The sequence below is a fragment of the Cibotium barometz genome, chromosome 37 (genome assembly GCF_041138505.1).
Source record: "Cibotium barometz isolate CiBa-2024 chromosome 37, ASM4113850v1, whole genome shotgun sequence".
In the NCBI taxonomy this organism is placed as follows: Eukaryota; Viridiplantae; Streptophyta; class Polypodiopsida; order Cyatheales; family Cibotiaceae; genus Cibotium; species Cibotium barometz.
Window position 1 is genome coordinate 22114111 of NC_141082.1, and position 6590 is coordinate 22120700.

A 6590-nucleotide genomic window follows, 5' to 3' on the forward strand; every position below is an offset into this window, starting at 1 on the left:
TTAGAGATGATAAAACCCCATGCAAAAATGCCTTTGAATTAAGAAAAAAAATGATCAAGTGCCAAGTGGATGCACTAAGTGCCTCTTCAAATATATAAGCTTAATGACAAGGAGGTAAACTAAAAGCTCATTGCCCTTGGAATCAAAAGTGGAATCATAACATAGGGTTAGCTTAACTAGGGAATAATGTAAGGATAGAGGAGTTGAAGCATCATACTTTTGTCCTAGTTGACACACTTCTACAATGTCCCCCTCCCAAACCACTAATGTTGAGGGTCGATCCCTTTCAACCCAGTGCTATACTACTAGAGAGACCCTCCCACCCCTACTGATTAGTTTGCTTTGTATGTGCTTGTAAGGCAAAAGGACCCATTGTGGATGGGTGCTAGGGAAAATGCTCAAACCACTCCTAAGTGCTAATGCAGGTAACATGACCCCGCCTCTAAATAATGAAAGGCCTTTTGAAAAGGGGATTGATGTGCTAGTTAGAGAACATGGCCCCCCCTAACGAGGGGAAGTCGAAAGGTACAATCGTTGGTTTCCCACATGTTGTTTTATGTTGGGTGTGATACAAACATACACATACATCTTCTACCCATGATCATGGAGTCATTTTTATCAAGGGTCTATTCTTTGATGACGTAAATGCCTAACCATTCACAAAGCAAGATCAACTGCTTATTGTGCTGATCTGCAAGTAAGTACCATTGTTTTGTCCTTGATCAATGCCATTCTTCTTTGTAAAAAAGAAAGTCAAGGGAAGAGCACTTGATGCATGTGGGGCAAGTGTTGAAGAATCAATTACCTATTGTTTTACATGGCTTTTGTAGAGGCATAAAGTGATTCTTTCATCAAATCCACCTAGAGAAGAGTATATTTGTTGTCCAGTTAGCTTGTTGAGAAAATATGTAAGATTAACCAAATCAGCAGTATTTATCTTAGGCATGTTTCCTCCTCTACCTCACAAGCAACAGCACCAACAAAGTCTCCCACATCATCATCCAGCATACCTATAGGTAGCTCAATGAGAACACAATCGATTAGAACCTATGCTTGATCTCTATAAGAAACATCATACGTTCCTCCATTGCATTCTAGTAAAATAAGAATGGCTACTGCTCCACCAAGCACAAACACAATACTTGGAAGTGGTTTTTTGGTGGCATCATCTATCACCTATGCCTTGAACTTCACAAACCCCACACGTTGCTGAAACATATCAACACTCTGAACTATGACCCTTTTTAATGAGCAAGAAGCTCCTCCATTTAACGCTAGAGTAAAAAATGCCTCTTTGACCCTTTAGATTGGATAATTTGGATATCCACTACTTAAATGGTTTTGACCTCAACTGCTTTCCTGAGGTCAAAATTTGATATAGCAAGCACTCCGATAACATCAAAAAAGAGACCCCCGATAGGATTACTTGAGCAAGCCATGTTGTGGATATTTGCTTGCTTTATGCTATTGAAATGCAGCTTGCTCTTGCTCTAGAAACTTTGAAAAGACCATATGAATGAATGGGGAGAAGTTAAACCTTTAACAAATTTTTCGAACACCGTTTCTTTTCCTTGTTTGAGTTGTGTTTTCTTTCAAATCTATCTATCACATAGAATAAGGTGCATTATCATGTATAAGAGTGAAGGTCAAATCTAGAATGATCAGTTGTAGCCAAAAATTAAATTTATGTTATTGGCAATGCTCTAGAGGATATCAGCTATGCTTTCACAAATGCATGGGGAGAAGTTAAATCTTGTCAGAAGTTTAGTCCTTTGAGTGCATAAGCTACATGATAAGTTGTTTTTTCTCTGACAATACTTTTCATTCTATGATGAAAGCAACATATTTTCAAGTTTGTGGAGGTTTTATCATTTTATTGTCATAGTCTTATTACTAATACACTTTGTGAAAAGATGGATGCAAGTTGTTTCGATTTGGATGATTTGCCATTGAATCCATCAATTGTATACATATTTGCAACATAAATATGTTTACATATACAACCATTCAAATTTCATGTCAAGTGTGCATATTTTGAAAGAGATAATTGAACAGTTTGTTTGTGCATTAAGAGAGAGAGAGAGAGAGAGAGAGAGAGTTATATTTAACATGTACATCAAAGCAGAAGCCATTAGACTTATCCATCGTTTGTGGTTCTGGATGTACCAAAGGTTTTGATTGGCGATGCTGGGTGGCTATATCAATTCATACTTAACCATGGTAAGCTAAGAAATAAGACTCGTGCAAATTTGTTTGCAAATTTGTATGAAAGGCATTTTTCATGAACTCGTTGTTTTTCTTCCTTCTTTTTGTAGTTGGAAATGTAATCAAGTCCACCCTAAAAGTTTATGAGGGTAACATCAACTCTCTCATCCCTCACAAAATTAGAGGACAATCAAAAAATTGGTGGTCGAATTGGCTTATCACTATCCTCTCACTATCACCTACTTATTTGAGCCTAGTTGCTTCAACTTTCTTATTAAAACTTGCTTAGCTAGAGGCTCCACATTTTGTTTCACGAAGAGCAGCAAATTTGTTTTTAGGTTTTGTCCTTTCATTATCAATATTTCAATCTTGTCATGTGGATCTAATTTTATAGGAGTGCCTTACATGTTGATTTCTGCAATGTCCATCATTATCTCTATTAGGATGTACGACATGTCTTGTAGTTGTAGCTTACCATGCCCTCTACCTATACAAGTTGTTTTGGGTAATCATCTCAGGTATGAAAGTAATCAATCCAAAACTTTAAAAGTCTAGAAAGTTTCGAGATTGTAAGTCAGTTTTTGATTTTGTTACCATTGGTAATTTCTAAGAAATCTCAAATTTATACTATGAGTGGAGCCACTGATCTTCTTGGATTACTCACATCCATACTTATCGGTAGTGGCCATGGGGATCATGACACACGACACAAAATATAAAGGACACACTCTCCCTAGTGCAAACTTTACTCATAGCCTCGTAATGACTAATAATAAGGATTGTGTCAATTGCGACAATATTGATGAGGGTAGTGAGGAAATTCATACTCATCGTGGAAAGTGGTGACTCTTAGCTTGACCAACCTTAATATTCAGGTCCTCTGCTTTGGATTAGGTGAGCTTACGATCAGTGGTCTAGGGGCAAATGGGCCCGCTATTAAGAGACCCTTAGGCGAAGAACCCCCTGCTGACTATGGTCCTTGGGTGAGTTGACCCCATAGTCCATTTTTCTCATAGAGTAATAAGAATAAGGGGATCCTGATGGTCGACATAGTGGCATGTGGTTGGGAGCGATAAATGAGTCTAGGGCTTTTTTGTTCCAACTTATATGATGATTGGAAGTTCTTGTAAGAACCTTACATAAGCACATTATACAAAATATAGCATACTTGCATTATTGTTTTTATTTTCCCTACTTGGTTGTATTCTCTTAGTACCATTGATCATTTGATGGTATAGGGGCACACAATGAGTGGAAAATCATATTCAGTAATTCATAAGATTTCGTAGAACACACTCATGTAATGGTTTATGGAACTAATACATATTAGTGTATTATTTACACAAGCGTTATGATCGAAACATTATATATATGCTGACTAGACTTAGAGTCTAGATTTGAGAATGTGCCATGTCAGCGAGTCAGAAGTGATTTAAACTTTGGCAACTTTACACGTGCATGATGCTTATAGTTTGAACAAGTTACCAGACACCGATGAGGGAGTGAGGACCATAGTTTGGAAAGTAGAACGATAGCTTGGAAAGTAGAACATAACTTCTAAGTTATAAGTGATAAGGAGTTGATATTGAATAGAATCAATACTATTTATGTTTTTAAAATTGAGTCCATGTGGGTTCTTATGCTTTGTGTTACCCCCTTGGGCTAATGGAATTTTGGCATCCAAGTGGAGGCAAACCACCCATGCCAAGCAATCATAGACTCAATGGTAGGTGGGTTAGGCCTCACTACCAGAACGGAAAATGGACATTACCTTTACAAAAGTTACTGAAAAATATAGTAATGTTCAATTATATCTAGCATGTTAAAACTGCTAAAGTATGCAAATGGGAAAAAAATGTCCAAATTAAGGTTATTACTAAGGAAATGTTATTACCAGCAAGCTTGTTTGCATGATTAATAAGAATGTTTTGAATTTTAAAACATTACTTTGAAAGCTTTTTTGTAGATAGTTTGGGAAAAAATGGCTTTGGAAGAAATGATATAGTATGAGAGACATTGTTATCTTTTCTGTATTACAAATTCAAAAAGAGAAACACAAACACATGTATACTATGTGCAAAATAAAAAATAAATGCAAAATTTAATGCAATGCTCGATAAAATCATTAACAAATATTCAACATATGTTAAGCTCTTAGCATCCTTTTCTTGTTCCTAAGGGCAAACTTCCACCTTGGTTTCCTTTTTTAGTTTTTCTAGTACTCCTCAAAGCTTTCCTTTTTCTAGTTGTTTTGGTACTCCTTGATCCAATGGCCAATGAATTCAACTAAAAAATAATGCATTCGTGGTAGTGACAAAGTCATTGGAAATTGCAAAACAAGTACAAGCACATGTAAAGCTCTTAGTGCAAAGGCATATGTAAAGAAAACTCAAGCACATGCCAAAGCTCTTAGTCAATGCTAAAGCATAAGACAAAGATTTCACTTAGGAGATTGAAAAATGCAAAGAAAATTCAAGAGAGATTTTGATGATTTTATTTTTCCTTCATATGGTTTTCCATCTAATGGATGAGTCTACATTCCATTTTTGTTTTGTTTTGAGTAGTTCAACTTGTCCTTTCCACCTTGTTTGTGTTGTTGATGCCATGCTCTATGTCCTGCACATAAGTAAGACAAATCCTTTTCTCTAGAAATATTCTCATTGGAGGAATATGACTTTGTTGATCCCATTAGAGACGATAAAAAACCCATGGAAAACGTCCTTTGAAGTAAGAAAAAGAAAAATAACGATCAAGTGCCAAGTGGATGCACTAAGTGCCTCTTCCAAATTCTTCAAATATATAAGCTTGATGACAAGGAGGTTAACTAAAAGCTCATTGCCCTTGGAATCAGAAGTCGAATCATAACATAGGGTTAGCTTGACTAGGGAATAATGTAAGGATATAGGAGTTGAAGCATCATACTATTGTTGATGGTCCCAGCAGCAGCAACAGCTGACACAATTGTACAATGTAAGGATAGAGGAGTTGAAGCATCATACTATTGTTGAGGGTCCCAACCGGCACAGTTCTACGATGTCTCCCTCCCAAACCACCAATGTTGAGGGTCGATCCCTCTCGACCTTGTGCTATACTAAAGAGACCCTCCCACCCTAACTAATTAGTTTGCTTCATATGTATTGGTAAGGCAAAATGGCCCATTGTGGATGGGTGCTAAAGAAAAGGCTCAAACCACCCTTAAGTGCTAATGTAGGTCACATGACCCCACCTCTAAATAATGAAAAGCCTCTTGAAGAGAGGTTTGGTGTGCTAGTGAGAGAACATGGCCCCCTCTAACGAGAGGAAGTCAAAAGGTACAATCGTTGGTTTCCCACATGTTTTTTTATGTTGGGTGTGATACAAACATACACGTACATCCTCTAGCCATGATCATGGAGTCATTTTTGTCAAGGTTCTATTCTATGACGATGTAAATGCCTAACCATTCACAAAGCGAGATCAACCGCTTATTGCTTATCTGCAAGTGAGTACCATTGTTTTGTCCCCCAAAATCAATGTCATTCTTGTTTGTAAAAAAGCTTCAAAAAAACGTACCCTTCGAGAAAGCTGAAAGGGGCATTCACATCTTAAGGAAGAGTTTCACAAAGTTGCCACGTGGCAAGAATTTGGAGGTTCGGGAAAGGGAGGAGGAGGTTTGGCTGGCATTTGATTTTGGAAGCCTCAAAAGACATGGGAAGCACGGGTTCCCACAAGTAGTGAAGGGAAAATTTGAGGGCTAAGGTTTTGAAAAAGCAAGGAAAAATACCTTGGGATATACCTTGGTTATACGATTGGATAGGGTTAGACGATTGCACCAATGCAACGTGGCCATAGGGGTGGCGGACCGGTCACGAGACACGATGACCCAAAATAAAAGAGACGCACTCTCCGTGGCGCAAACTTTACCCGTAGCCTCGTAATGTCTCCATCGATGGCGGCATTCTATGCCACCCTCTTCACCTCTGTCTCGCTGCTCTCTGCTTCTCCCGCTACCTCCAACCTCCCAGCGGATTCCAAGCCGACCATTTTCACGATGGTTCTGCCTTCCTCTCCCTCTTCTTCTTGCTTCAATTCATTCACCTGCTACACCACCCTCTGTGGAATACTGCTCCTCGAGCGCCTCCTTTACCCCAGCTAGAGGTGCTCCTCGGCCCGATCCTCTCTCTCCTCTGCAAGGCCTGTGTCGTCAATCTTCTCGTGGCCTACGTATGCGCAGGTCTCGCAGCGTCTCCCAAGTCATCTCTGCGTGCTCTCTACGGCGGGAATCGCCCTCTTGATAGGGTCTCTGGCAGTGGGAGCGTGGGCTGAGGCTGCTGCACTAACCCATCAAGGTTTTCTATTCCGTCTCATACCACTCACCTTTGGACCCCGCTGTCCCACCTCCTCCT

The 6590-nt window shown here is 39.0% G+C and overlaps 1 pseudogene; it reads right to left on the minus strand.

The window, feature by feature from the left end:
- Window positions 1-805: 805 nt before the first annotated feature.
- LOC147617071 (nudix hydrolase 14, chloroplastic pseudogene) lies at window positions 806-1439 on the minus strand (annotated as a pseudogene).
- Between the last annotated feature and the right edge of the window lie 5151 nt (window positions 1440-6590).